This window comes from Heterocephalus glaber, unplaced genomic scaffold, assembly GCF_053883595.1.
Source record: "Heterocephalus glaber isolate CG9 unplaced genomic scaffold, H.glaber_assembly_v1.0 deba00001545, whole genome shotgun sequence".
Classification (NCBI taxonomy): Eukaryota; Metazoa; Chordata; class Mammalia; order Rodentia; family Bathyergidae; genus Heterocephalus; species Heterocephalus glaber.
In genome coordinates this window covers 367447-377862 of record NW_028258338.1, presented here as the reverse complement: position 1 = coordinate 377862, position 10416 = coordinate 367447, and positions in this window count along the sequence as shown.

Here is a 10416-nt window from a genome sequence, read left to right as displayed (position 1 = left end):
TCTCCACCATTGGCGAGAGTGTGTATTGGTACAACTAGTATGGAAATCAGTATGGAGATTCTTGAATAAACTAAAACTAGATTCCATTCAACCCAGCTATTCCTCTTCTTGTTATCTTCTCAAAAGGGTTCAAAGCATCATACCACAGTGATATATGCACAGCCATGTTTATAACAGCACAATTTCGTGCTCTCTTCGGCAGCACATATAACATCACAATTTTTAATAGCTAAATTTTGGAAACAAACCATGTGTCCATCATTGAATGAATGGATAAAGAAAATATGGTTTTTATATATACTGGAGTAGTATTGTACCATAAAGAAGGATAAACTTGAGACATTTTTAGGTAAATTGATGCACCTTTAGACCATACTTTTAAGTGAAATAAATTGGACATACATGTTTAAACATTGCGTTGTTTCTCTTGTGTAAGAAACCAAAAGCATAAATGAGAGCCAAAATGAACAATAGATATTGGGAAGTAGAAAGAAAATGTTTAAATGAGAAGGGGAACTAGGGAGGGTGGGGGGAAAGGGAAGGATGGGAAAAGGAAATAAAAAAAGAATAGAAAAAATGGCAACAAAACTTTTGTAAATGGGGAGGGGAAGAAGGCTTGAAGGGAGGGAAGGGGAATGGGGAAAAAAGAAGAATCACGATATATTATCTACAGGTGCAATTTCCCTATGATGAATGTGATCATTATGTATATCAAAAGAGTGCTGATAAAATTAATTTTAAAAAGAAAAATTGAAATTTAATATCTGAAATTTAGTAAAGAGATGTTCTAATTAAGAGACTAAGATTCTCTTAATGATGTGCTGTCCCTCTGGCACATTTGTATCTTCCATACCATATTTAGTTGTTTGTGATGAATTTATGAAAACAAGAGTAAGGATATGCAGTGGTACCTTGGTTCACAAACTCAATTTGTTCCGTGATTTGGGAAAAGATGGCCATGGTCCTGTTCATGCAGGAAGGATGGCCACACTCTTCTTTGTCACCTGATGCAGAGTTCACAAACAAAAACAAAGTTTTGTCAAATGCATCTGTTTTTGAACCAAATTTTTTGCAAAAAAAAGCATTCATGATCCAAATTGTTCACAAACAAAAGCATTTGTGAACTGAAGTGCCATTGTATATATTTGCTTGGATGGGCTATGATTTTAGCAGAAGCCCCCAGAAGATAGGAAATACACTCAGATGCCTTTTTAGAGCAGGCCAAAAGCTAGTGGTCAGTAGAACATTGACCCCTTGTGCTGGTTGTCAACAAATTCAACAGGATCCCAAGCTGAGAATCAGTGCCATAGATTGTTGATTCAGGGAATATCTAATAATTTACTGATAACTAATAGTGTTAGCTATTTTTTTGTATAGGCATAGTTTTGTATTGGGTGCTTCTTTTTTAAAAAAATTTTGTTTTTGTAGACTCCAAGTCTTGAACACCAAAAAATGACTAGAGCACAAGAAACAAAACCAGCCAGGGATTTTGCAAGTGCAAGGTCCTGAGTTCAGTCCCTGGTGCAAAACTGAAAGTAGATAGTGGAAAATCATTATGAGAGGCCTAAACAGAGTCACTTAGAGTGACTGAATGGAATAGGAAAGCATTACATATTCTGTGTAGTGAAAGTCTTGTGTGTCACATATCAAGTATCACATGACACTTTGACACCAATCACAAAATGTTGCTTACCTTGATAAAAGGAGTTTCTTGAAAGGAAACTGAGTAAATATCTTTCCCAGTATCTTAGTTTTTGCAACTGTCTTTCTAAAACAAATCATCTGCCAGCTTCCAGCTTTCAAATTTCACTGTGCATAGCAAAACATGGTAAGCCCCTCTCTGATGGGGATTGTGTCAAAATGGCAGTGTTGTGTGGGAGTAGTTCCCTTTTTCATGATTTACCAAACAAGGATTAAATAATGCAACACATCTCTGAGATGCCACTTAACAGAAATACTGTTAAAGATCGAGTCGTATGCATGGCAAGTAATGCTAGTCAGCAGGTCACCACTGACTTACAAAACCTCCATGTGCTTGGATGAAAGCACAGATATAAATAATCATACAAAGCTAGCAGTAATTTTGTGTTATGCTGTTGGTGACATCATAAAAGAAGAGCTGGTGAAACTGGTGTTTTTGCCTGGAAGAACACAAGGGATAGATATCTACAATGCTGTGACAGGGCATTTTTATGGTCACAAGATATAAGACCAGTAAAAGTGGTTTCAATTACTAGCAATGGGGCACCTTGCATGGTGCGAGCAACATATGTTTTCATACAGTTCTTTGTTAAAGAAGCAAAATATCTAGTCATTCAGTTTCATTGTATTATACATCAAGAAGTTTTTTGTGCCAGGGAAAGCAGCAAAAGGTTAGATAATACCCTCAAAGATTTCACAAAAATTGTGTGATACAGGAGCTGGGGATTTAGCTCAGTGGCACCGTGCCTGCCTCGCAAGGGCAAGGTCCTGAGTTCCATCCCTGGCACCCCCCCCCCAAAATTGTGTGATACATTATGGCTCATGCTCTTAATTTTCAACCGTTTCAAGCACTTCTTGATGAGGTTCAGGTACTGGATAATACTTTATTATGTACAATAATGTCTGGTGGCTGAGCAGAGGATGAGTCCTGAAGAGATTTGTATCCTGCTTGGATGACATTAGGCTGTTTATGAATGAAAAAGGGCAGGAATATTCACAGCTCACTTATATGGCCTGGCTTAACAAACTCATGCTTTTTTACAAAACAGATTTTACACTACATTTCAATGTACTGAACAAAAAATTATAAAGTGTAGGGAAAATAGCAGAAAGGATGTTTTGTGATATCAAAACATTTGAGAGAAAACTGCAGATTTTTGAAAAAGATCTTGAAAGTGGGCAACTGAAATATTTTCAAAACCTACAAATGCATTTAGAAAATTCTACAACATGTGCAGACAATTTTACAAGCCATCAGGAAATCTATATGAAATTTTCTAGCATTGAAGCAGCTGCAAAGGAGAATTTTAGTAACAGATTTTTATAGTTCTGTAAGATAAAGACAACCATGCATTTTCTTTTTTTTAAGCAAAACATTTATTGGTACATTTTAGATATACATAATGATAGCATTCATCATAGGGAATTTGCACCTCTTCTTTTTTCCCCATTCCCCCTCTCTTCAACCCCTCTTCCACTCCTTATATGCAAAAGCCTTATTTCCATTTTTCCATGTATTTTCTCTTTTTTTTCTTGTCCCTTCTTTCCTTTCCTCTCCCACTCTCTTGTTCCTCTTCTCATTTAAACATTTTCTTCTCATTTCTCAATGTCTATTATACATTTTGGTCTTTAAGCCCTGTGTTTTCTTACTTGTCCAGATAAGGCTAAATTTGAAGGACTTAATTTTTCCTGCTTATACTGGTTAGATTTTGGAAATTGGGAAATTGAGCTACTGGAATTTCAAGAAAGCTCTATCTGGAAAAATAAATTCTATGACCTATGTGCAATACTTGAGAAGACAGAGTGTGAAGAGATGACAAAGGACATCACAGTTGGTAGTTCTGAAAGTGAAATCCTTAAAGTGTGGAATTCTCTGCCAAATAATTTTAAGTCAATGAAAGCACTTGATATTGCTTTTCTTACTTTGTTTGGATCATCTTATGCTTGTGAGCAGCTGTTTTCAGCTTTGAATTATGTCAAATATGATACAAGAAACATACTAATAGATGATCTGCATGCTGCATGTGTTGCTTTCAAACTAATGAAGTGTAAGGCCAAGTTTGACAAATTATCAGCATGCATACAACAGCAGAGATCACATTAATTGTGCAAAAGCATGCCAAATGCAAACTTTTACCTTTCAATAAAAAGCTATTTGTATCACTGAAAGCGCTGTTAATGTGTTTTTCTTTTAAGACAAAAGTTGTTAATGTCTGAGTTGTTTTTTATAATCTAAAACCTCAGTATTCAGGTTTCATTGCAGTGTTGGCACTTTGTGATAAATAAGTGGGTTTTGTGTTGTCCTTGGGGCACTCGGTCTCTAAAAAGTTTGCCATCACTGCTATAGAGTGTTCTACCCAACAAGAACAGAATACATATTCTTCTCAGCAGCACATGAAACTTTCTCCAAAATAGGCCACATACTAGCCAATAAAGCATGCATAAGTGAATGCAAAACAATAGAAAAGATCCTATGCATATTATCAGATCATACATCAAAGAAACTAGAACTCAATGACATAATAAGCCATAAAGATTATGCAAATTAAATAATACACTCTTGAATAATCAATGAGTCACAGAAGAAATCAAATAAGAAATAAGACAGTTCTTAGAATTGAATGATAATGCCAGTACAAAATTCCAGAATGTATGAGACACAATGAAAGCAGTCCTAAGAGGGAAGTTCATAGCTGTGAATGCCCACATCAGAAAAACAGAATGAGCCCAAATAAGTAACCTATTGAGGCTCCTCTGGGTCCCAGAAAAATAAGAACAATCCAAATCCAAAGTTAGTACAAACAAGAAACCTATAAAGATCAGAGCAGAAATCAATGAAATAGAGGCTAAAGAAAAATACAAAGAATTAATAAATTGAAGAGCTGAGTCTTCAAAAGAATCAACAAAATGGACAAACCTTTAGCCAATCTTACCAAAAAAAGAAAAAGTCCCAAATAAATTCAATTAGAAATGAAAAAGTTGAAATCATAACGGACACTGCTGAAATCCAGATTATTAGCAACTACTTACAAATATATATGGATGTAAATTGAAGAATTCAGGAGAAATGGATAGATTCCTAGTACCTATGAATTGCCAAAACTCAACTAAGAAGGTATACAAACCCAGAGTAGGCCAACAACAGGAACTGAAATTGAAGCAGCAATAAAAACTTACCAACCAGCAAAAGTACAGGTCCTGATGGGTTCACTGCTGAATTGTATAACAACATCAAGGGAGATCTAATGGCAATATTCATCAAATTCTTTTTTTTTTTTTTTTTGGTACCGGGGATCAAACTCGGGTCCTTGCGCTTGCACAGCAGGCGGCGAAACCACTGAGCTAAATCCCCGGCCGATATTCCTCAAATTTTTAATTTGTTTGAAAACAGGGTCTCACTATGTAGTTCTGGCTAGGCTTGAACTCACTATATAGCCCAGGCTGGCCTCAAACTTGTAGTCATCCTTCTGCCTCAGTCTCCTGAGTGCTGGGATTATAAGCATGCACCACCACACCTGGCTTTCCTCAAACTCTTTAATGAAATCAAAAGGGAAGGAGAATTCCCAAAGTCATTCCTGGAAGCTAGCATTATCCCAATTCCAAAACCAGACAAAGATCCAACCAAAAAGGAGAACTACTGGCCAATCTCTTTAATGAACATAGATGCAAAACATTCTCAACAAGGTACTGGCACACTGCAACAAATTATTAAAGAGATCATACATCATAAGTGTGTTGCCTTCATCCCAGCAGTGCAAGGATGGTTCAACATACACAACTCAATAAATATAAAACATCACACAAATAGAAACAAGGACAAAAATCACATGATCATCTCAACAGATACAAAAAATAAAAGACTTTCACAAAATTAAACATCCACCTATGACAAAACCCCTGAAGAAAACAGGTATAGAAGGGCCGGGGATTTAGCTCAGTGGTGCCGCCACCTGCCTCGCAACCACAAGGTACCGAGTTCTATCCCCAGTACCCCCCCAAAAAAAACCCCACCAAAAAACAGGTATGGAAGGATCTTACCTCAACTTGACAAAAGCCATTGATGACAGATCTTTAATAACAGAAATAAAATCCCTCTAAAATCAGGAATAACACAAAAATTTTTACTGTCACACTCCTGTTCGATGTTGTATTCAAAACATTAGCCAGAGAAATTGGGTAAGAGAAATACATAAAAAGGATATATATAGAACAAGAAAGAAGTCAAATTATCATTACTTGTAGATAACATGATCCTCTACATAGATGACACCAAAATCAGTAGTATAGGAAATACAAAATCAACACACAAAAAACAATAGTGTTTCTATACACTAATAATGATCTCACTGAGAAGGAAATGCAGAAAACAATACTTTTCACAATAGCATCAAGGAAAAGGAAATACCTAGGAATTAACCTAACCAAGGAAGTGAAAGATCTCTATAAGGAAAACTATAGTACTCTGAAAATGGAGATCAAAGAGGACATAAGAAAATGGAAAGATAGCCCATTTTCCTGGACAGCTAGAAACAACATAGTCAAAATAACCATAATCCCAAAACAAATATACAGATTTAACGCAATTGCAATCAAAATACCAAAAGCATTCTTCACAGAACTAGAGAAAACTATTCTAAAATTCATATGGAACCAGAAGAGACCCAGAATAGCAAAAGCAATCCTGGATAACAGAGCAAAACAGAAGGCATCACAATGCTAGATTTGAAGTTACATTCCAAAGCTACAGTGATAAAAGCAGCACAGTTCTGGCATAAAAAACAGACATAAGAATCAATGGAACAATTTAGCTCAGTGGTTCCGCCACCTGCCTTGCAAGCGCAAGGTCCCGTGTTCGATCCCTGGAACAACAGCAACAAAAAAGAATCAATGGAACAGAATAAAAGATGCAGGAACAACCCCAGGCACATTCAGCTATTTTACCTTTGACAAAGGGGCCAAAAACTTACACTAGAGAAAAGATAGCCTCTTTAATAGCTCTAGGAAAACTGGCTCTCTACGTGCAGAACACTGAATCTAGATCCATATATCTCACCATATACTAAACTAAAAATGGATGAAAGTTCTAAATGTTAAAACAGAAACACTTCACTGGAAGATAAAATAGGTAAAACTCTTGAATACACTAGCTTAGGGAAGGACTTTCTGGACAGACCCCCAAATTACACAAGAAATAGTACCAAGAATCAACAAATGGGATCATAATACCAACAAAATACCACACAGCAGAGTACAGCACAGAAAGAGAAATAACCAACACAGAGAGGAAACAACTTACAGAGTGAAAAAGTTTTCTTACAGTTATTCCTCAGACAGAAGACTAATACTTAGAATATATAAATAACTCAAAAAATTAGACCCCCTCAAAATAAAAGACCTAGTTAAAAAATGGGCATCTGATATGAATAGATATTTTTCATAAGAAATACAAATGGCCATACCTCAGACAAAGGACTACTATCTAGAATATATAAAGAATTGAAAAAAATCAGACTCCCCAAATTCAAAGACCCAATTCAAAAATGGGCATCTGAAATGCACAGACATTTCTCAGACAAGGAAGTAAAAGCAGCAAACAAATATATGAAAAAATGTTCAACATCACTCGTCATTCGAGAGATGCAGATGAAAACAACCCTGAGATTCCACCTCACCCCAGAAAGAATGGCTGCTATCAAGAAATCAACCAATAACAAATGCTGGGGGGTGGGGTGGGGAGAACATTGCTGGTGGGAGTGCAGACTGGTGCAACCACTGTGGAAGTCAGTATGGAGATACCTCAAAGAACTAGGACTAGAGGTCCCATTTGACCCAGCTATTCCCCTGCTGGGTATCTTCTCAAAAGAATTAAAAGAATCATACCACACTGATATATGTGCACCCATGTTCATAGCGGCACAGTTTCTAATAGCTAAAGCTTGGAAGCAGCCCAAGTGCCCATCAACTGGAAATTGGATAAAGAAAATGTGGGGTTTTTTTTTTTATAAAATGGAGTACTACTCAGCCTTAAAGAACGAAAAACTAGAGTCATTTATAGCTAAATGGATGCCTATCGAGGCCATACTCTTAAGTGAAATAAATAGGACACACATGTGTAAATACCGAATAGCTTCACTAGTGTGAGAAACTGAAAGTGTAAACAAGGGTTAAAATGATTAAAATGAATAATTGATAATTTGAAACAGGAAAAAAGGTCCAAAGATGAAGGAATGAGGGGAGGGGAAGGGGAAAGGAAAAGAGGGAAAGGAAAAACTATAAGAAAAGAAAAAAAAATGGAAATGAAATCTATGTAAATAGGGAAGGGTGGAGGGGGTGAAGGGTGCACAGGTAATGGGGAAAAAAAAATAAGAACCAAGATATATCATGTACAGGTACAAACACTCAATGATAAATGTAAACGAATTGTATACCTAAAATGTACCAATAAAAGAACTAAAAGAATAAAAATAAAAAAAGAAATACAAATGACCAATAAATGAAAAGTATTCAACATCACTGGCCATCAGAGAGATGCAAATTACTACAACATTGGAAATCCACCTCATTCCAGAAAAAATGGCTATCATCTAAATATCAAATAATAAATGCTCGTGATGCTGCAGGGAGAAAGAAACCCTTCTACATTATTGGTGGGAATGTAAGCTGATGCAACCACTATGAAAATTAGTATGGAAATTCTTCAAAAACCTAAAACTAGAAATTCCAATTGACCCAGGTATTCCCCCAGGTATTCTTCCTGAAAGAGTTAAAGGCATCACATGACAGTTATATATGCATACTCATGTTTATAGCAGTACAATTTATCTTGGACACAGCCTATATGTCGATGAACAGATGAATAAATTAAAAAATATGTTGTATTTACACACAATGGAGAACTACTTTATCATAAAGGTTAAATTTGAGTGGTTTGTAGGAACACAAGTGCACCTTGAGATAATAATGTTAATTGAAATAAATCAGACCTGCAAGCTTAAATACTACTTGGTTTCTTTTATATGAGAAACCCAAACTATAAATAGCAAAGAAAAAGAGAGTAGAAGTAGGGAGATAGACTTTGTTCAAATGGGAAAAGGATCAAGAGATGGAGGCAGGCGGGAGGGATGAGAAGGAAAGGGGATGAAAAAAAGAACTGAGATCTTTTATGTATATGTACCAACCCCCCACAAGGAATATAATCAGTATGTAATGCTAGATATATTATGTAAAGGTACAAATCTCCAATGATGTCATTATATTGTGTACCTAAAATGTACCGATAAAAATAAAAATAAAATAAAAAATCAAAACTGAAGAAAATAAAGTGACACTAATTTGTAACTATTTTTATAGCAAAGCAATCACAGATATATTAATTATAATTGGTGTGATAGATTTTTTTTTTTTGGTACTGGGGATTGAACTTGGGACCTTGTGCTTGCACAGTAGGCACCGGAACCACTGAGCTAAATCCCCAGCCCCAGTGTGATAGTTTTTTAAAGAAGAGAATCTGTTTATTGCTTTTCAAATCATTTTTTAAAATGGAGGAAGAAAGTTTACTGATTGTTTTTTCACTATTGTATGGGTTTTCAAAAACATAATTTAGCCAGGTGTGGTGGTGCATTGCAATGGACATGGGGGGGTCGGTTTGTTCTGTTTTTTGAGACAAGGTCTCACTATGTAGTTCCGGCTGGCCTTGAACTCATGATGTAGTCCAGGTTGGCCTCAAACTCGCAGCAATCTTCCTTGCTCAGCTTCTTGAGTGCTGGTATTACAGGCATGCGCCACCATGCCCAGTTGCAATGCTTTTTATTATAGTGAAAAATTGGAGGGAGTTTAGGCATCCAACAATGGGTCAGGTTAAAAAAAATCATGGTATATCACTACTACAAGAGAACATTAATAAGACCAGGGATTTAGCTCAGTGGCACCAAGCCTGGATGTTAAGCACAAGGTCCTGAGTTTGATTCCCAGTACTGGAAAAAAAAAAGAGAACAGTGATAATGTAGAAACTTTATAATATGTTTAGAGAAAGGAACATATACAAAATATGTCTAATATTCTATCGTTTAAAAATATATATGTGATAGCTGGGCATGGTGGCGCACACCTGTAATCTCAGCACATTGGGAGGGTGAGGCCAAAAGACTGAAAAGTTTGAGTCCAGCCTGGGCAACTTAGCAATTTAGTGAGACTCTGTCTCGAACTAAAACATAAATAAAGGGGTAGGGCCGGGGATGTAGCTCAGCAGTGCAGTGCCTGCCTGGCAAATGTCAGGCCCTGAGTTCGACTCCCAGTACCAAAACAAACAAACAAGCAAAACAAAGGACTGGGGATGTAGCTTAGTACAAAAGCCCCCAGGTTCAATTTCTAGTACTGCAATAAATCAACCAATCAATCAGTCAATAAATATGAGCCAGTTAGTGGTACATGCCCTTAATCAGAGGACTCTGGGAGGTTGAAGCAGGAGGATCAAAAGTTCCAGCCCAGCCTGTGGAATTTTGGATTTAAGGAGACCCTGTCTCAAAACAAACAAATAAACAAACCAAAGAACAAAACCCCCACATAATTTAACCTTTTTGTAAGAAGTATCCTTCACAGTTGAATGAAAGGGCTTATTTCTTCACATTAACATTTATTAATTTTAAAATATTTTTATCTCATTTGAAACAACTTACCATTTTAATTTTTAGTACATATATTTTTATTTTTGAAAAG